A 21081-nucleotide genomic window follows, 5' to 3' on the forward strand; every position below is an offset into this window, starting at 1 on the left:
TGCCCCATGGAGTGTCATGCCTCCAACTTGGACTTAGGAAGACTTTGCATTGAGGTGTGCACTGAACCACCCCCATAGACAGGTTTTGTGGGCAAATACCCCGATTTATCAGAGACATTAAAGCAACGCAGCAGGGATCCCTGGGTGGCGCAGCGGTTTAGCGCCTGCCTTTGGCCCAGGGTGCGATCCTGGGGATCCAGGATCGAATCCCACGTCCGGCTTCCGGTGCATGGAGCCGGCTTCTCCCTCTGCCTGTGTCTCTGCCTCTCTGTGTGTGTGTGTGACTATCATAAATAAATAAAAGTTTAAAAAAACAAAAAAGCAACGCAGCAAAGCACCATGAGCAGGCCTTATGTCCTGGGTTCTCATCCTACTTAGAAGGTGCACGTACCTGACAGAGTTCCAGAAAGCCCAATGTGCCTCGGTTCCCTGTTCTGAGATGTGGAAGTGTCCATACCACCTACTCACTGGAGTGCTGTTAGGAGGCGAAATGGGATTGACTGCAAGTAGAGCCCTGGGCACAGTGAAGGTTGGATGCTTCACAATTGCTTTGTAGGTATGCAGCACTCAAATGGCTACAGAATGAGTTAGAGGTCTGGTCTTGGGTGGATCTAGACAGGGGACTCAGATGGCTCCACAGCATGGAAGGATGGAAGTTCCCTCTTTAGCCTTCATATGGAAATGACGCTCTAGAGCTCATGGAGGCCACGTGACAACCCGCTGCTGGAATGCCCATAGTAGCACCATCAGGAGGGGAAGCAGGGGGATAACTCATGGTTTACAATGTAGGCTTTGATAGATAGGGAAATGAGGGAACTTTCCAGAGTGGCCACACTGTTGTGTGATGGATCATGGACAGGAATTAAACTCATGATGCTGACTGTTCTGCATTTGATCTAAGGTATGGTCTAGGGACCTGGAATAAAGCCTGTCCAAGGGTAAATGTAGCTACCCTGGCTGGAGGGAGTGCCTCCCTGCTCCTTCCTTCTTCCCTCCTTCACACCTTCTCTCTACTCCCAGCTCTCTTCATCCTCTCTAGACCCTGTCAGGGCAGGGGACAGGCTCCTGTCTCCTCTTAGACAGTCCCCTGCCTATGCACGGCCTCGAGACTCCATCCCAGGACTCTCTTTGAGGACCATCCAACCATCCATGACTCGCCTACAGATGTTCACTCCACCTCCCCGATGGCCAGGTCCCTTCTCATTCACTCCAAGGCATTGCTCAGACAGCCACTGAAAGCATCCACATCAACCCCTGAAAATACCACAGGGAATCCCAGTTTCCTTCCATCTGAAGATGTCTGGATTTAGACTGCTCACATTTGCTTTCAGATTTTGACATCTACACTGAGAAGAGCTGACCTTTCCCCGTCATATGTTGCCAGGTGATCCATAAGAGCAGTGTGGTGTGTTTCCTGAGTGTGTTCTTTATAAGAATATGGACAAAGTTGACATATAGAAGTAGACATTCTTTTAAATGTAGAAGATATATAAGGAAGCCAGCTTCATCAAACAATCAAAATTAAGTAATGCAGGAAAACCAGAAAAATACATTCATCTTACAATGTGGACAAATGGGACGGTGGAAATGAAAATGCAAAAAAAAAAAAAAAAAAGAAGAAGAAGAAGAAGAGTTTCTGAACCAGTCAGCAAGCCAACTTGAGAGAACAGAATTCAGAAAATCAGAATGAACATACCTTTAAAACAGCATTTCAGATTTCCCATTGTAGGGAGCGTCTCACCTGCTACAAAACTGCACTTGATTGGCTCAGAGAGTGACAGTTGGAATTAAAGGTGAGCATCATCACATCACCGTGGTGATGGGTCATGATAGAACTTTCAGAGTGAAGGCAGGTCTGCACGTGCTGCTCCAGCTGCTGCTGTCTGGCCCAGTGGTATCCTCACAGACCAAGTGTGGCGTTAAGAGGACATGTCTTTTCTCAAAAATGGAAGGTGGCCAACACCCTGTTCCCTGTTTGTGAGAACAATGATAGCAGAGAAAGTGACCCACACTCTAATAGAGGTGACAGTAAAAACTTGCAAGGTCAAGAGGGATCAATCATATTAGGTATCAAAAGAGGTTCCTTTCTTGATTAGAAATCCTCCTTCCTCCCATATCTGCTATTCCTCAGTTATCAGACACTTTTAGAGACAACATTAACATTTGCTGTAAGAGCAATAGAGAACAGTAATTTGAATTGAGTTTTTAAAATCCTTTCCATTTGATGAGTCCTACGTGATAAATCTAAGTGATGAATCACTAAATTCTACAATTGAAAGCAATATTACACTATATATACATTAACTAACTAGAATTTAAAATAAATTTTGAATTATAAATCAATAAATGAATTTCAAAACCTAAAAAGCCATTTTCTCCCTCTCAACACATAATTATCAAATTAGATAAAGTCCCCTATTCTATTAAGTTTTATCCTTTTCCTTAGTATGTAACTTAACTTGTACACTTAGTTATCTCAATCGCTATGAATTGCTTGAGTATTTCCCTGGTGCTATGCCTATTGATGACCTACTATTCACTGAGCGAGTAAGAAAACGAGACTCCAAACAGCCTCACTGGAGGGTTCCATGAAAACACAGGGTCAGTCCTTTCTTTCATCGAAGCATGTTAGCTAACGAAACTCTAGGGTTATCTTTGTGTTCACACTCATCATGCATCAGAAAGTAACCCCATCCTCGTGTTGTGGTCACAAGTCCCCGCCATACAGATGTAAGTGACCAGTGCCCAAAAAATAGAAGAAGTGAACATTGCAGCATACACCGAGGGAGTTGCCATAATTTAAAATGAAGGAGATACACGACACTACAGAATGCTATGAGACAAATCTCTGACATTGCAGATTCATTCCAAGCATCTAGAACTAAGGAATCATTGGGTCATTTAGGAAGTACACAGAAAATTGCATTAGTACTCATGGCTCTCTATTTTCTCTAACAATTACCTCATTGAGGGGTGATTGGGTGGGAAAGAGCAGGTAATAGGACATTGTTCTAAACATAGAATTTTATTTTTTTTCCATTCATCTTTCTATTTTTTTAATAAAATAATTTTTATTGGTGTTCAATTTACCAACATACATAATAACACCCAGTGCTCAACCCGACAAGTGCCCCCCTCAGTGCCCATCACACATTCACACCCAACCCCCTGCCCTCCTCCCCTTCCACCACCCCTAGTTCATTTTCCAGAGTTAGGAGTCTTTATGATCTGTCTCCCTTTCTGATATTTCCCACACATTTCTTCTCCCTTCCCTTATAATCCTTTTCACTATTATTTATATTCCCCACATGAATGAGAACATACATTGTTTGTCCTTCTCTGATTGACCTACTTCACTCAGCATAATACCCTCTAGTTCCATCCACATTGAAGCAAATGGTGGGTATTTGTCATTTCTAATGGCTGAGTAATATTCCATTGTATACATAAACCACATCTTCTTTATCCATTCATCTTTCGATGGACACCGAGGCTCCTTCCACAGTTTGGCTATTGTGGACATTGCTGCTAGAAACATCGGGTGCAGGTGTCCCGGTGTTTCATTGCATCTGAATCTTTGGGGTAAATCCCCAACAGTTCAATTGCTGGGTCGTAGGACAGGTCTATTTTTAACTCTTTGAGGAACCACCACACAGTTTTCCAGAGTGGCGGCACAAGTTCCCTTTCCCACCAACAGTGCACCAGTTCACATTCCCACCAACAGTGTAAGAGGGTTCCCTTTTCTCCACATCCTCTCCAACATTTGTGGTTTCCTGCCTTGTTAATTTTCCCCATTCTCACTGGTGTGAGGTGGTATCTCATTGTGGTTTTGATTTGTATTTCCCTGATGGCAAGTGATGCAGAGCATTTTCTCATGTGCGTGTTGGCCATGTCTATGTCTTCCTCTGTGAGATTTCTCTTCATGTCTTTTGCCCGTTTCATGATTGGATTGTTTGTTTCTTTGGTGTTGAGTTTAAGAAGTTCTTTATAGATCTTGGAAACTAGCCCTTTATCTGATATGTCATTTGCAAATATCTTCTCCCATTCTGTAGGTTGTCTTTTAGTTTTGTGGACTGTATCCTTTGCTGTGCAAAAGCTTCTTATCTTGATGAAGTCCCAATAGATCATTTTTGCTTTTGTTTCTTTTGCCTTCGTGGATGTATCTTGCAAGAAGTTAAGGTGGCCGAGCTCAAAAAGGGTGTTGCCTGTGTTCTCCTCAAGGATTTTGGTGGAATCTTGTCTCACATTTAGATCTTTCATCCATTTTGAGTTTATCTTTGTGTATGGTGCAAGGGAGTGGTCTAGTTTCATTCTTCTGCATGTGGATGTCCAATTTTCCCAGCACCATTTATTGAAGAGACTGTCTTTCTTCCAATGGATAGTCTTTCCTCCTTTGTCGTATATTAGTTCGCCATAAAGTTGAGGGTCCACTTCTGGGTTCTCTATTCTATTCCATTGATCTATGTGTCTGTTTTTGTGCCAGGACCACACTGTCTTGATGACCACAGCTTTGTAGTACAACTTGAAATCTGGCATTGTGATGCCCCCAGATACGGTTTTCTTTTTTAAAATTTGCAAGGGAGCTTCTCTGTACCTAATACCTGATGATGCCACGGCCTCAAGTCTTTTGATTTTTCCCCACCCATCCAACGGAGTGGCAGCATTGGGCAGTGCCTGGTCCCCAGCCAAAGAGCCAAGATGCATGGGCCGATATGAGCTTGAACTGACCTATTGTAGGAGACGTGGTTCTTCATAGCTGCCAGTAAGTCGCAAAATTGGTTCCAAATAGTATCCCATGTATGGCAGAAGGAATGCTGTGCTTACATTGTATTCCACATGAGGATAGTATGAATCACTCACTGAAAACCCATCTGCTAATGTGCCCTAGGCAGACCCTGTGCTGGTCTCTGGGAATGGAGTAAATGTGACACAAGAGCCAGAACAGGGGCAACAAACACACACACACAAACCACTCTTGTATCGGGGTGTCGATGGTAAAATCCACTGTGGCAGCCACATGTGGTAGGAGAATCCAGAATAGGGCATTTTTCTTTCTCCACAGGCAATCTGCCCAAGTTCCCATAGCTGGATTCGATATTGCAAGTGCCCTCTAAGGACGATCTCATGACAACTGAGCCAGGCATACGGATCTGAGTGAAGGACAAAGGGTGGCAGCGGGACACAGGAGTAAGGGCAAGCGCAGCCACACTGCCATCTGAAGTACTATCAGATGAGCAAACTTCCAGTTAGGTAATGCGAGGAATTAACTCAATTCCAATTGGTTATATCATGGAATATATATACTCTGCATCTATTATATGACTCATAGTGCTAGAATATTTTTAGGACTACCTGAAATTCTTTATAAATGACTGAAAAGATAAATGAATGAAAGAAAGGAATGAGGGAGTTTATATGATCTTCAGCTAGATCAAAAAGTGTGTGCCTGTGTAGAGAACTTGAGGGAATAAACGAAAATCAATTACAGGAAACTTAAGAAAGTGTAATCATCTGACCAGAGGAGCAGCATTAAAAGAGCAATGAAAAAATGTTCAGACTCTACTCTCATTTGGGGGGAACAGTCGCAATGAAGCAGAGGCTTTTAGGTAATACTTGTTGTGGTGTCATAGCTACTAATTTCTGAATTCATACATCTGGAGGGATGTCCAGAAGGGCAATGGTTGTTGCTTCCAGCAGGAGAACCTGGAAGGCAGCAGAGAGGAGCAGAAGGGAAACTGTGATGTCAGTGTATGGTCTATGATAGCATTTATATTTTCTAGATGTGTGTTATTTTTGTCGACCTTATTATAAAAAGTGTGCTTTAACGTATCCCCCCTTCCAATTGGTGGCATGAGACACCCACTTTACTCTGGTCATGGTGAGGAAATCAAACAGGGCATAGTTTGGGAATGCATGATTTCTGTTCTATGATTTGGGGGAGTCTCAGTAAGGAAGACTCTCTGGCTATGGGTTGGAATCCTCTGGAGGTGACTCCCTCCATGTCTGTCGTTGAGGCTGCATTTGGCTAGAAGGCCTACAGGAGCCCTGCCACTGTCAGGGCTTCTTCAGAGCAAGCCAACCTCTAACTTGATGGCTGAGGGCTCCTCAGGGCAGTGACCCAAGTGGCCAATGGAAACGATGAGCTTTTGCAGCATAAACTTGAATGTTACACCATGTTGTGTCCAGGGGACCTTGCAGTGGCAAGTAAGCGCCAATTTCCTCTTTGATTACAGCGAAGTGCGTATCCCCACCTCTCAATGGGAGGAACATCCAAGAAATCACAAGCCAGTATTTATCCTGCCTCATGGATATAAAGTCTTAAAGCTTCTCGCCAGCCATGCTAGCCCTCCAAAGTCTGTGGTGCAGGACATATAGCCCTTTGGATGAGGGCCTAGTGGAAGGCCAAGGTGGGTTGGACTCCTGCCTCTACTATTACGAGCTGTTGGTGAAGTGGACACATTTAGATCAGCCTTACAGAATTTTTATATCCCAATGTCTGCCTACGTTAACCGTTGGTCTGTGGAGAAACTGCTTTCTCCACTCGCGCATCAGAGTGTGTTATGTTCTCGCTCCTAAATATGTACATATTCAATGTGCAGCATTGGCACATATATTATTCTGCAGTGAAGCTAAAAACTAAAATCGCTAATAGAAAAGGCATCCATCAAACTTGTTGGATCCTGGTTCTCTCCCTCATGCTTAATTTCTGCCTTGAGCTACATGTTCTGAGACTTTGCCCTTGATATGTCTTGCCATTCTGTGAAATCTTTTATTTGGACATCATCGTTTAAATGTAAGGAAAAGTGTGATTCTCACTGCATAAAATATTTTCACTTTTAATTTCATTTCTTTAGTCATGATACTCTAATTAATGATGTTAGTCAGTAGTGAAGTTCTCAGATGCAGATAAATTATGTAGATTTTCATTCCAGTGGTAAAGTCCTGTGAACAACTATAGGGTCTCAGTTGATTCTCTATATTTTTCTTCTGTTGTTAAATATTTCTGACCTGAGTGCAGGTAGTACGTAAAATGTAAGCAATCTAGATTATGAAGCAATGAATCCAAAAAACACTGATATATATGCAACATTTAAAGCAAAGTTAATGTCCCTGCTAATCCTGTTAGCTATATAAGCAGTTTTCTACAGGGTTGTTTTCAGTCTTTGTTTCCTTCAATCATTGTACCCCTATCTGACCATGTGTATGCCATCTTTACACAAATGAGATGCCATCATATTGTACTGTTTTGCAAGTTGGCATGTAGAAGAAAATATTAAGTGGCATATTTCAAAATCTGTAATGCACCAACCTCACTCATGTGAACAGAAGCTCAGTATTGCAATGGACTTCGGTAGAGGAAATACATAGTGAGCTAGTTTGTTCTCACAACTTTGCTGAGTGGGAATCCTCTACATATTTGTTTGTTTACCTCAAATACAGATATTCTGTAGGTGAAGTGGGAATGTGCAGTATGGTTCTTGAAAGAGACTAGATGCAGCAGTATCCTGGATGAAGGTGTAGCAGGGGTTGATGATCAAGGCTACAAGAGGGAATAACAGATGGTTGGCACATGGAATCCGTGGAATCCAGTGATGAAGGAGGCAGAGAGTTGACTGGAGAGCAAGACAGGTTTGAGGGAGAAGAGGGATCATGAAAGAGTTTGGAGCCAATGATACATGGGGAAATGAGGAGGAGGAAATGAATCAAAAGCTGACCAGGGCTGCGATTATTCTAGAGAGGTAACCAGCCAAGTGCCTGGAGTGTGGCAGGGAGGAAAAATAATTTTCAATTTGCCAACATATAGAATAACACCCAGTGCTCATCCCGTCAAGTGCCCAGTTCAGTGCCCGTCACCCAGTCACCCCCACCCCCTGCCCACCTCCCCTTCCACCACCCCTAGTTCGTTTCCCAGAGTTAGGAGTCTTTCATATTCTGTCTCCCTTTCTGATATTTCCCACTCATTTTTTCTCCTTTTTAAAAGATATTCCTAATATTCTTAAGTCTGTGATGACCTTTTCTTTTCCACATAAAAGAAGTCCCTTCGCATTTCTTGTAGTGCCATTTTAGGGGCGATAATCTCCTTTGAGTCCTGTTTGTCCGGGAAACTCTTCAATTCCATCAATTCTGAATGATCAACTTGTTGAGTGGAGTAGTCTCGGCTGTAGGATTTTTCCTTTGCTACTCTGTTCTGGGCTGCAAGGTTTCTCCTGAAAAATGCAACTGATGGCCTGAAGGCATTTCCCTTACATAGCACTTGTTGTTTTCTCTCTTGCTATTTCTAAGTCTATTTTATCCTTAACTTTTGACATTTTCATTATTTTGTCAGGTGTGGGTCTCTTTGGATTGCTTTTTTTGAGCTCTTCATTCTTCCTGAATCTGGATGTCTGTGAAAGAAGTTTTCATAGAATATTTCTTCAACTATGTTTTCTGCCCTGTCTCTCTTCTCCATCTGGGACCACAATAATGTGAAAGTTTCTTTGCTTCATGATGCCCAAGAAATCCCTTAATCTGAAATATGTGGGAAATATCACAAAGGGAGACAGAACATAGAGACTCCTAACTCTGGGAAATGAACTAGGGGTGGTGGAAGGGGAGGAGGGTGGGGGGGTGTGAATGGGTGATGGGCACTGAGGGGGCACTTGAGGGGATGAGCACTGAGTGTTATGCTGTATGTTGGCAAAGTAAACACCAATAAAAAATAAATTTATTATAAAAAAAAGAAATCCCTTAATCTATCCTCATATTGTATACTTATTTTTTTCTTTTCACTGATCAGCTTCCAAGCTTTCCATCACTTGGTCTTCTAGACTGCCAATCTGTTCTTTGGAACCCACAAATCTAGTTTAGATTCTCTCCATTGTATTTTTTGTATCTGTTTGTATTCTTTAGCTCTTTTTTCATTTTTTTATATATTCGTATATTTTTATTGGAATTCAATATGCCAACATATTGCATATCACTCAGTGCTCATCCAGTCAAGTGCCCCCCTCAGTGCCCATCACTCAATGACCCCGTCCCCCCGCCCACCTGCCTTTCTGCCACCCCTTGTTCATTTCCCAGGGTTAGGTGTCTCTCATGTTTTGTCACCCTCACTGATACTTTCACTCATTTTCTCTCCTTTCCCTTTATTCCCTTTCACTAATTTTTATATTCTCCAAATGTATGAGTCCTTTTAATGTTTTTTTTTTAGTTTATACCTTCTCTTTGTTGAAGTTCTTACTGAGTTCTTCCACTTTCCTATCCAATCCAGTGATCATCTCTTATGATCATTAATTTACACTCTTTAACAGACCTATTGCTTATCTCTGTTTCATTTAGTTTCTTTTCTGAAGTTTATTGTTCTTTCATTTGAAGCATATTTCTTTCTCCTCATTTCGACTTCCTGTGTTGTCATTGTTGTTGTTGTTTTAAAAATTAGGCCTAGGGGATCCCTGGGTGGCGCAGTGGTTTACTGCCTGCCTTTGGCCCAGGGCGCGATCCTGGAGACCCGGGATCAAATCCCACATCAGGCTCCCAGTGCATAGAGCCTACTTCTCCCTCTGCCTGTGTCTCTGCCTCTCTCTCTCTCTCTCTATCATAAATTAGTTAATTAATTAATTAAAAATTAAAAAAAAAACAATTAGGCCTAAAATCTCCTTCTCAAAAAAAATAAATAAATAAATATAAAATCTTCTCCTAACTTGAAGGGATGGTCTTGTGTATGGTCATTCCCTGTGTAGACTGTGCACCTGGTGACTGATTGTCTGGATGGAGCTATGGATGGCATGTGCTGGGAGGCGTAGGGCATTTTGTACTGGGGCTGCCTAGAGGAATAGCTGGAACTGAAAGGGGTCTGAGCCAGGGTGGTCCCAGGTTTCTCTGTTCAGAGGGCACCCTAGTAAGGCAGCTGAAGGTGAACTGGCTGCAAACTGGTGTCTGTCAGTGCACTCAGCACCAGGGTCACCCTGGTGTGGGAATTCGGCTAGATTGGAAAGCCAGGGGGGGTCCTAGTGTGCTCCCCAGAGAAGAAACCCTAGTGGAGTGGCTGGGGTTGGGATTCATGCCAGGAAACTGAGGTGCTGGATGAAGAAAGCTTCCTGCCTGGATGGTTGAAGCCAAGCAGGCAGGAGCCAGGAGGTCTCAGGGCACTCCACACGAGGAGGGCCCAAGCAAGCCTTTTGGAGAGAAATTTCTGTGGACGTGGACTATTCTGAGGTTGTCCACCTGTGGCACCTTGGCAAGACAGCCGGATATGTAGTGAGTGCTGATCAGGGCTTCTCAGTGTGTGCTGCTCTGAGGCTGCCTTCTTAGACAGGCAGGGACTGGTGTGGGCTGGGAGCCTGAGTCCGGGTTGGTAGGTGTGCTAGGACTTCCAGCTCATGCTCCTGTCTACATTGTCAAGTTGGGAGGGATATTGTAAACCACAGCACTTGCCAGCGCCTCCAACAAGGAGAGAGTCCCAGCCACCACCCTGCCATTTGTCAGGGTTGTAAGACAGTTTCCTTTATATTCTAGTTGCTCTTTTCAACTCCAGCTTTTCTTCTGTACCCCAGTGCTGACAAATCTGCTCATGGCCCCTCAGTACTATCCCTCCCCACTGTAGATTGTTGTATCAGGACTGGGGGTTCCCTTCATGAGCATGTATCTGTCTCTCTTGCTGTTGGTAGAGATATGTGTCCACAGACAGGGTGAGTTCAGGTCTGTCTACATCACCATCTTGGATCAGCTGGATTTCTAGTTTAATCATGCTTCTAGTGGTTACCATAAAAATCCCAGGATGCTACTCTAAGCCTCCTGTAGCCCTGCAAAGTTATCTGCATCCATTTTGGCACCTCTGCTTTCATCAGAGTGAGAATCTTCCTGTGGTCCTTGGTTTTAAACATGGAGCTTGCATCTGACGGACTATCTCACCTGGATCACTCAGTTTTATCTCCCTGTAGACCTGAGCTCTCAGTAAACTTCACCTTATTCATAATACAGTGGGCATTATGCACGTGGATTAAGCCTTGCTCACATTGGTGTTTCCTTTTGCCTTTTGATACATGTATTTCTCATGATTGTGCTCCCATCCATGTGTCATCATTTAAAAATATTTTATTAATCTTTTATATATCTGTGTAGAAGAAAATAGGGTGTCTCCCAACATACCATCCCAGTTCCTGCCTGACAAGTCTCTTTCAGTTTGTACTGGCTGGATTTGGAGTAGTGGTCCTGACTAGAAAATGATGGTTAAAATTAAAGTGGTGGCTGTTGAGAGAAGCACCTGGACTTGAAATATATATTTTATAATTAATTTTATAAAATGTCTTGATTGCATGTGGGTGGTAATGTATTAGAGGGTTTTTTAAATGATTTTATTTATTGATTGATGAGAGACACACAGAGAGAGGCAGAGACATACGCAGAGGGAGAAGCAGGCTCCCTGTGGGGTGCCTGAAGTGGGCCTTCATCCCAGGATCCTGGGATCACTATCTGAACCAAAGACAGATGCTCAACCACTGATTCACCCAGGTGTCCTGATAAAAGAGCTTAAAAAAGAAGCTTTCAGTCCTCTGGTTTGATTACTGGATAACTTTTGAGTCATTTGCTGATGTAGGAGAGACTAGAAGAGAAACCTTGTTTATTAAGGGGTTGCAATTTAGTTTCCTTCTGACCACCCAGAGATGAAACATTTGGAGACCTAGAAGTGGACCTACCAACCTAGAAGGTGGATGGATATTTGAGAGGCTCAGTAGACAAATTCCTGATGGAGGCAAAATTAGAAGTTGTCAGCTTGAATGATGCTATTAAAAACCTGTTTCTCCAATAGTGAAAGGGAATATAAGGGAAGGGAGAAGAAATGTGGGGTGAAATATCAGAAAGGGAGACAGAACATAAAGACTCCTAACTCTGGGAAACGAACTAGGGGTGGTGGAAGGGGAGGAGGGTGGGGGGTGGGGGTGAATGGGTGACGGGCACTGAGGGGGGCACTTGACGGGTTGAGCACTGGGTGTTATTCTGTATGTTGGTAAATTGAACACCAATAAAAAATCAATTTATTTAAAAAAAAGATTGGTATAAGAAAAAAGAACTGTTTCTCCACTTTATGCCTTTTCCTTTAGGCAATTAGGTAGATTGTTCGTAGGCACACGTGTTGTCCGATTCGGATCTGACTAATAATCCAACTTTCAGCTCTGTCTATTCAGATTTTGCAACTCCTCCTCCTTCAGGTCATCTGATGCCTGATTTTTCCAATAGAATTAATAACCAAATTAAAGAAACACACAGATAATGAAACCCTCATAGTAGAAGAGGTCAATACTCCACACTCAGCAAGGGACACACATGTCACCAAGCAGAAGATCACCAAGAAACAAGGGTTTGAATGACACACTGGACCAGATGGACTTCACAGATAGATACAGAACATTCCATCCTAATGCAGCACAGTGCACCTTCTTCTCAGCTGCACAGGCAACTTTCTCCAGAGTAGATCACATACTGGGTCACAAATCAGCGTTCATGAACTGATGCAAGACTGTGACTTCTCCTTGTGTATTTTTCAAACCTCAGTGCTTTGAAACTTCAACTCCTTGCCAAGAGGACATTTGGGAGGAACACAAACACTTGGAGGTTAAAGAGCCTACTCCTTCAGAATGAATAGGTCCACCAGGAAATTTGAGAAGAATGTATAAGATTCATGCAAACTAATGAAAATGAAAGCACAATGGTTCAAAACCACTGGGATGCAGCAAGGGTGGTATTAGAGGGAGGACATATCAATAGAAGCCTCAAGAAATGAAAAATCTCAAGTACACAAGCTAACTGCACACTTATGGGAGCTGGAGAAAGAACAGCGATGGGAGCTAAAACCACGCAGCAGAAGAGAAATAACAATATTAGAGCAGAACTCTAGGAAATCGAAATTGGAAGAACAAATGATGTCGCGCTGAACACGGCCTGATGTTCTCGTATGCTTTTGTGTTCACTTTCTTTTTTTTTTTTAAAGATTTTATTTATTTATTCATGATAGTCACAGAGAGAGAGAGAGGCAGGCTCCATGCACGGGGAGCCCGATGTGGGATTCGATCCCGGGTCTCCAGGATCGCGCCCTGGGCCAAAGGCAGGCGCCAAACCGCTGCGCCACCCAGGGATCCCTGTGTTCACTTTCTTTAATCATCAGTAGCATTTAAAATCTCTTCATACTTTGATAAGACTTGTTTTTTGGGGATCCCCTTTGGCCCAGGGCGCGATCCTGGAGACCCGGGATCAAATCCCACATCGGGCTCCCGGTGCATGGAGCCTGCTTCTCCCTCTGCCTATGTCTCTGCCTCTCTCTCTCTCTCTCTCTCTCTCTCTGTGTGTGTGTGTGTGTGTGTGTGTGTGTGTGTAACTATCATAAATAAAAAGATATTTTTAAAAAGAAAAAAGGAAATCACAAGGGGGTGAGATACCACAAAGGAAGTACAATGCTGTATGTCTTTGAACTAGCTGGGCGGCATATACAAACATTCCTTTCCAACCCCAGAGGACTAACCAAGACTGAAAGGAAACACATTAAAAAGGCAAGCTCATTTTTGATATGTGCTCCAATGTCTCAAGGTCTGCAATGGTGAAGAACACGGGGGTCCAAGGAACCAGAGGACTCCAGTGCTAGCTAACCCCTTCGCATGGCAAGAGGACATGTCTCTCACTCCACAAGATGATGTCAGGAGGCAGGGATGTGACAAAGGGAATGTGTGATCTGTTCTTGATGGAGAGCCCGTCTGACTGTCCATTAGCCAAGCAAGGAACCCTAGAGGCATAGTCAGAGGGGGGCACTGCCCCTCTGGGCTGAAAGCGAAGCCCAGGAAGGCAAAGGAGAGGCTCGGTTCCATCCTTTAGGTCATGATGTAACTTATGCCTAACGATGTAAACAGCTCTAATCTCCGTGACAGGGTCTGTACACAGTTTACCATAGGCCAGTGTTTCAGGGCCCTAAGGTGTGCCCCTCATATGGTAAGTGGAAATTAAGCATTTCACAGAATGGCTCTACTGTTTCTTCCCCACTGTGGTCAACACACTTTGCAGACGCAGAGCAAGAGCTGAGCAAGAGGGTCACGACGTCTGAGAGGGGGCAGTGTCTCCACATTGGCATGTAGGAGAATGAAATTGTACCAGATGCTTTGGTACAAGATCCTAACTGTCCTTAAAAAAAAACAGTGATTGGCATGTGAGCATAGAGGCAGGTGGGACAGATTATAAATCACTTGGGAAAGACAAAGATCAATCCCACAGGAAGATGCTCACCAGTTCCAAATGTCTTTGCCTTCCCCCTCCTCTTTCCTGAGAATTTCACAGCCATGTCCAACAGGAGCCACTGTCCCTCTGAACCAGAGCAGGTGTCGACAGCCATTGGCGATGCCCACTTGCTGTGAGCTCTTCCCCAAGGCCCAGTGGTGATGAATCCACCGGGTCTTTCCACCTGTCCCCCCAGTGGCTGCAGGAGGGCACCTCGGTAATATTTGGATGACAGCTGCTTTCTATCCTGGGTGTTCATATTGTAACAAACTCAGGATGAAAAGTCTTCAGTACTTGAAAAAGTTTGTGTGGTTTTTTTTTTTTTTTCATTTTAAAAATGAAGTGTGGGATCCCTGGTTGGCACAACAGTTTAGCGCCTGCCTTTGGCCCAGGGCGCGATCCTGGAGACCAGAGATTGAATCCCACGTCGGGCTCCCGGTGCATGGAGCCTGCTTCTCCCTCTGCCTAGGTCTCTGTCTCTCTCTCTCTCTCTCTCTCATTCTCTGTGACTATCATAAATAAGTTTTTTTAAAAATTTAAAAATAAATAAAAAATAAAAATGAAGTGTTATTGTTTTGAAATTTGACAAGACTGCAAAATTGTTACTGATTCTAAATGACTTGGATCCCTTTTTTCCCTTCTTATTCTATTTTTTTAATTGGAGTTCAATTTGCTAACATATAGCATAACACCCAGTGCATATCCCACCACGTGCCCCCCTTGGTGCCCATCACCCAGTTAACCCAACCACCCGCCCACCTCCCCTTCCACCACACCTTGTTTGTTTCCAAGTGTTAGGAGTGTCTCATGTTTTGTCACCCTCACTGATTCCCAGGAATTACACTGCTGGGGATTTACCCTAAAGATACAGATGCAATGAAATGTTGGAACACCTGCACCCCAATGTTTACAGATTATGTTCTGAATTGTGTGATTTGTGGCAGAAGGAAGCAGTAGGAGGTCTTTTCAGCAGCTCTCAAAACATCATCCAAAAGCAGCATCGTCTCCAAGGCCATCCCTGAAGATCTCTACCACACACAGTGACTTAGAGGACAGGTGGTTGGCAGCATTGTCAGCAGCACGCTGCCTCTGTACTGACCAGTGGGTTCCAGCTTGAGTAACAAAACAAGAAGAAGATAAACTTTTGGAGTGGGACAATTTAACAGATCAGAGGAAAAACTTCATAATCTTTTCACCTCCCGTGCTGGGGAGCCATCCAAGCCCGCTTTCTAGATCCACCCATGACCAGATGTCTAACTCCTTAACCAGTCATTCAATTGCTACACATCTACAGAGAAATTGTGAAGCACACATCCTTGCCTGGGCTCCAGGCCCTACTTGTAGCAAACCCCATTTAGCCTCCTTATAGCACACTAGTGAGTAGGCCAACACTGCTCCCTATTGCTGTGCATTTCCCAGGACGTGTGTTGGGGTGGAGACAGAAGTCACGCAGTCCTGCACAGCCACATCTCTCCCTTCCAGTTGGAAATTCAAGAAAATGCGCTTCTGTACACCCACCCGGGTACACCCCATAAACTGAAAGAGATGAAGGTACTGCGGAGGTTGACTCATCACTTCAAGGATAATTGCTATCGTTACATCAGTGCTGTATACTTCAGAGAAAGCTACCAAAACGCTGCCTCGTGTTTTCTATTTCAAAGAACAATTTTAAATGTATTAAGGGCATCATTAGTGCAATGACAGAAGTCAGGGTGCATTCTAACTCAACATCAGAAGAGCCCTCAGGTAGCAGGCAGTGGGTCAGGACTTCTGGGACAGTGGGGTGGACCATAGTCCTCTGGAGGCTGAGGAAGGTGGATAAGAAATCCCAAAGGTAGTGGAAATTTGTGCAGAACTCTGATTTTCTCCTGTCACGTTTCTGAATGCTGTAATTGTAAGAGGAACTGGATTCATGAGCTTGACTGTGCTATATTGGAGTCATCTTTTCTTGCTATTTGAAAATTATCGGTCTCAGCAGGTCTGCACTTCCCTCCCTCTGCCACTACCACATGTCCAAGTGGGGTTTGTTTGGTGAAGCTTCTTGGGACTTGTGCTGGGGAGACTGTAGGGCTTGTCACTGACCTACAGGGGACGTGACCTGAGGGCCACAGCCCCCCTCTCTTGTATGTGAGAACCCGGAGGCTGAGTTCTAGTGTGAGCCAGGAGATGGTGGAGAGGTAAACTCTCCCCTTTGTGATTTACAGGCCTTTGTGCAAAACTTCATGGATCTGTCCTGTTTGCTGGACCTGAAAGACGACTCCCAGAGTAGTTGATGTTAACAAATATTTCCTCTGGTGTCACTACATAGGCTCCCCTGTCCCTTAGCTCATGCCAGCCTGCACACCCCTCCAGAGTCTGATGTGTGAACGTGTTTCCGTGGAAGAGAGGCCCCTGTGCAGCTGCCCTAGAGACCCTCCATGGACACAGGGGACCTCGAGGCCTGTGTGAAGGTGTGGATGGGCCTGCTTCACACACACGTGCCCTAGGCACCCTGATGACCTGCCTCCTCAGTCTTCCCGAGCTGCATGTTAATGGTTCTATCTTTGGTGTATTTTCCAGGATCATGACTCCTGTTATGAGAAGAAAAAGATCATAAAGAGTTGAAACACGGGAGTCACAGCATAACCACCTGCAGCCAATAAATTCTACTGGATTTCCCCATCAGTGGGTTCCACAGCACCCACAGGGGCATCTGGCCATCAACAAGGGAGAGCCACGAGTATCACTTCCACTGACTGCAGCTTTGAAGGTACTGTGGGGGTAAATCAGTATGTAGATTCGAGAGAAGTAACTAGTTTGTGCAGCAGAGCCTAGACGCTGGGATGAAAGAAGGAGCTGGGAAGGTGCCCACTCAGAGCTAGTGCAGCTACTTCCTGCACGAGGCCTTCTCACAAGGCCTGAGTCTAGGCTGTACAGATTTTAGTCTAGAAGACATGGGGGCTTGTAGACTTCAAGCAGTAAGCCACCGAACACCAGCCTGACCAGGAGCCCCTGTCCTCGTTCATTAATGGATTCACAATGAGGTTTGGTCAGTTGAAGATCCAAGCTAATTCTCTGGGGAACTGTCATGTGTGCAGTTGGTTTGGAATGTCCTGGGTTCTACGACAGTTGGGAGTCAGGAACACTACTGGTCATCCAGGGTGGTCACCCGAATCAGGAATTCTCAGAGCAGGGCTGCTGAGAGAATCAACTTGTGTGGGTGCAGAGTTAAGTGAGAAGGAGGTGGAGACATGTTTGGATTCCCCTCAGTCCACTAGGGGGTCTTCTTTGGGGGAAAGATATTGCATTTGTGTCAGGAATTGAAATGCAGAACCAAGAGATGGCTCGGGATCTGGGCCATTCTCTTGGGCAGCTGCAGTCCTTGCAACAGTGCTGGGCAGGAGGATGTGGACAAGGAAGTGAGGGCAGGGCTTGGTTTGGTGCACAGGGTATGAGCTCATATCCAGGTGACCAGGGAACCATCTGCTGCCCCCACCTCAGAACCCTCCCTCATCTGTGCTGCAACCCTGAGCAAGTCACTTCATCTCTCCAAGCTTCTGTGCCCTTCACCTTAAATTATGGCCCCCAGCCCCACACTCTGCCCACCCCATGGTGCTGATGTGAGCATAACAAGAAATAACAGTCTCTGAGTTGTCAGAAGTCAAGTATTGTAGCCTCCAAGCATTATGTTGAGGGGTCCGTACCTCTCTTCAATTCTATCCTTTCATGTCATGTATTTTGGAGCCTTCTCGTTAAGTGTGACACGTTCGTAATTCGTGAAGAGTGGCCACTTTTGTTACTATAAATCATCCTCCTTTCTGTAAAAAATGCCATAAGTTTTGTCTTATATTAACAAAGCTGGTCTAGTTCTTTGGGTTAATATCTGCTTGGTGCCCATTTTCCCATCATTAAGCCTCATCCTACTTGTGTCCTGGACGTAAAGGGGGACTCTGGACGATGGCAGAGAGATGACAGATTTTTATTCCCTCTTCCAGTCTCTGCCTCTTAATGGACTGTATAAATTTACCTAATTACTTTTCAGGTAGCGTTGCATACTCTCATTTTTTCCATCTGTTTTCTATGCATTATGTCTTTTTGTTCTCACATTCCTACATTATTGCTCTTCTTGGTGTTCTATTCTAGAGGAATTACTAAATCCCCATGTTGCTTTTCCCATGTGTTGTGGCTTATAGTTTTAGTAGCTTTCCTGGGCATTACAGTTAACTTCTTTATGTATGACAGTCTAATTGGCTTAAGACCAGGTTCATTTCCAAGGCATTCATCGACCTTAGCCAATTGATATCCCTTCCCTGTGCCATTATTGTCCTACACCCTACATTTTACCTTGTGTGCTGATCAACACCTATTTTTATTTACTTTATGTAGTGTTCTTGAAAATCAGAAGAATATATTTTTATATGTTTATTCCATATACATCTTACCCTCCTAGGCATTTATACTTGCTTGTATGTTTCCCTCTGTGACTATTTCTCTGTGGAGAATTGAGGTACTCTGTTGTCTTTTCCTTTCAGATTGAAGGACTCCCCCCTAACGTTTCTTGTAGAGCTGGTGACGGCAGAGGCTTCTCTCAGGTTTTATTTATCTGGGAAGGTCTTGACATGTCCTTCATTGCTGAAGGATATCTGTGCTAGATGCACATTTGTTGCTTGACAGATTTTCTCCTCCAGAACCTTTTTGTTTTTTTAAAAAGATTTATTTATTTATTTATTTATGATAGACAGAGAGAGAGAGAGGGGCAGAGACACAGGCAGAGGGAGGAGCAGGCTCCATGCAGGGAGCCCGATGCAGGACTCAATCCCAGGACCCCAGGATCATGCCCTGGGCCAAAGGCAGGTGCCAAACTGCCAAGCCACCCAGGGATCCCCTCCAGAACCTTTTTGTGTCACCCTGATGCCTCTGGCCTCTGTAGTTTATGAAAATAAGTCATTCACCTTATTGAGGAGCCTCTACATGATGATGCTTTCCTTTTTCTTGCCACTTCCAGTGATTCAGCTTTTGTCTTTGGCCTTGAAACATTGTGCTAGGGGATGGATTTATCCTATCTTTGTTGAACTTCTTCAATGTTTAGATGACTGTTTTGCATGAAATGTGCTACGATTTGGGCTATTACTCCTTCATGTATTCTCAGTATCCCTTCCTGTCTTTTATTTTTCTGGGGACTGTCTCAGTGCCTGTGTTGGGATGCTTGATAGTAGTACCCAGGTCTCTGGGCTTTGGGACTCCACTCATTCTCTTCCCGTGCTCTTAGATTTTTTTTTTAATGTGCCATTTACCAGACTGGATGTCAAGTGACCTACCTTCAAATTTACTGGTTCTGTCTTCCTCCTGCTCAAGTCTGCTGTTCAGCCCTGCTATAGCTGTAATTGTGTCCTCCCCCACCCCCAAACCATATAGAAGAGTCAAAGCCCACAGTGCCTGTGAATGTGTTCTTATTTGGAAATAAGATCTTTGCAGATATAATCCAGTTGAGATACAGTTAACACTGGACTAGGGTGGGCCCTAATTGAATGGCTGTTGTCCTTACAGGTTGTCCAATGTAGGCTGTTGTAGGTTTGGAAACACAGACACGGAGACAAAGGGCATGGAATGTCAGAGATGGCAATACTGCAGCTTCAAGTCAAGGAAAGCCCTGAGTTTCCAGAAAACACCAAAAACTAGAAAAAGGCAAAGACAGATAATTCCCTAGCTCTTTCATTGGGAACAGAGCCCCTCCTACAACTGGACATAGCTGGCGGCCAACCTAAGAGCCAGGCCTGTGTAAGGAAGGCAATCTCAATCCTCTGTGCCAATGCTTTTCTACATAGAGCCAGAATTTGTATTTCCCTTCCAGATCTCTTGTTGTCCCAGAGGCAGGGAAGTATAGGCTGGGCTTTAAAATAATAGAACTTGCGGGATCCCTGGGTGGCTCAGTGGTTTGGTGCCTGCCTTCAGCCCAGGGTGTGATCCTGGAGTCCCAGGATCGAATCCCACATCCGGCTCCCTGCATGGAGCCTGCTTCTCCCTCTGCCTGTGTCTCTGCTCGTGTCACTGCTTCTCTCTCTCTCAGTGTCTCTCATGAATCAATAAATAAAATATTTAAAAAATAAATAAAATAATAAATAATAGAACTTGGAAACTCTTGGTATCAGACCTTATGCCTCCCCCGGAGTTGATGTTACTGCTTTTTGTCATTGCTGTCTAATAAGATATTAGTGTCTATTCTAAACTAATTCTCCAAGCTGGCAAATTGCTCATGCGTGGCCACTGTAGGCCTGGCTTGAATGCTGGTGGTCAGTCGGTGACTGGGTAGGGTATGCATTAGCAGCCTCAAACAGAGGAGTGGCTCCATCTGTGCCAAGGGGCCTTTCATAGTGAGCCAACAGCTGAAAACTCTGCTGCAACCCTCACTTCTTGCTTGTGCACAGCATCAGGGTCAGCCAGAGGTGCCAGTGTAGGGGAGCTTGTCAGGTTTGCGGAGCATGCACACAGCCCTACAAGGTGCATGTTCTGGATTCCTGAGAAGTTGGAGCTTCTCAAAGCCCCTTAGTGCTCGCTTAAGGCTTTTGTTAGCCTATTGTTTGCTCAAATTGTTATCCATCACTTTAAGCAATCACAAGTTGAACAATTGCCCCTCTTCTTTTTCTCTTTTATGTCTTTTTTGACAGTTATGCCAGGGAAAGGCTTTTAATTCTGGGCACCTTCCCAGTCAGACTCAATGTGGACAGTTGAAGAGATTGGGTCTTACACAGTTTCCACCAGATTGGCCCATTTACTATAATTCTCCAGGAGGGAGGTGGTGAGGGGGCTCCAGGCCAGCTCTGCTCTCTCCAGTGGCTGCCATATGAATGACTTTCTTTTTAAAAA

General features: G+C 44.4%; 1 pseudogene; it reads left to right on the forward strand.

Moving 5' to 3' along the window:
- LOC144299609 (nebulin-like) overlaps positions 1–21081 on the forward strand; it is a 71809-nt pseudogene that overhangs the window by 48499 nt on the left and 2229 nt on the right.

This window comes from Canis aureus, chromosome 27 (assembly GCF_053574225.1).
Source record: "Canis aureus isolate CA01 chromosome 27, VMU_Caureus_v.1.0, whole genome shotgun sequence".
Classification (NCBI taxonomy): domain Eukaryota; kingdom Metazoa; phylum Chordata; class Mammalia; order Carnivora; family Canidae; genus Canis; species Canis aureus.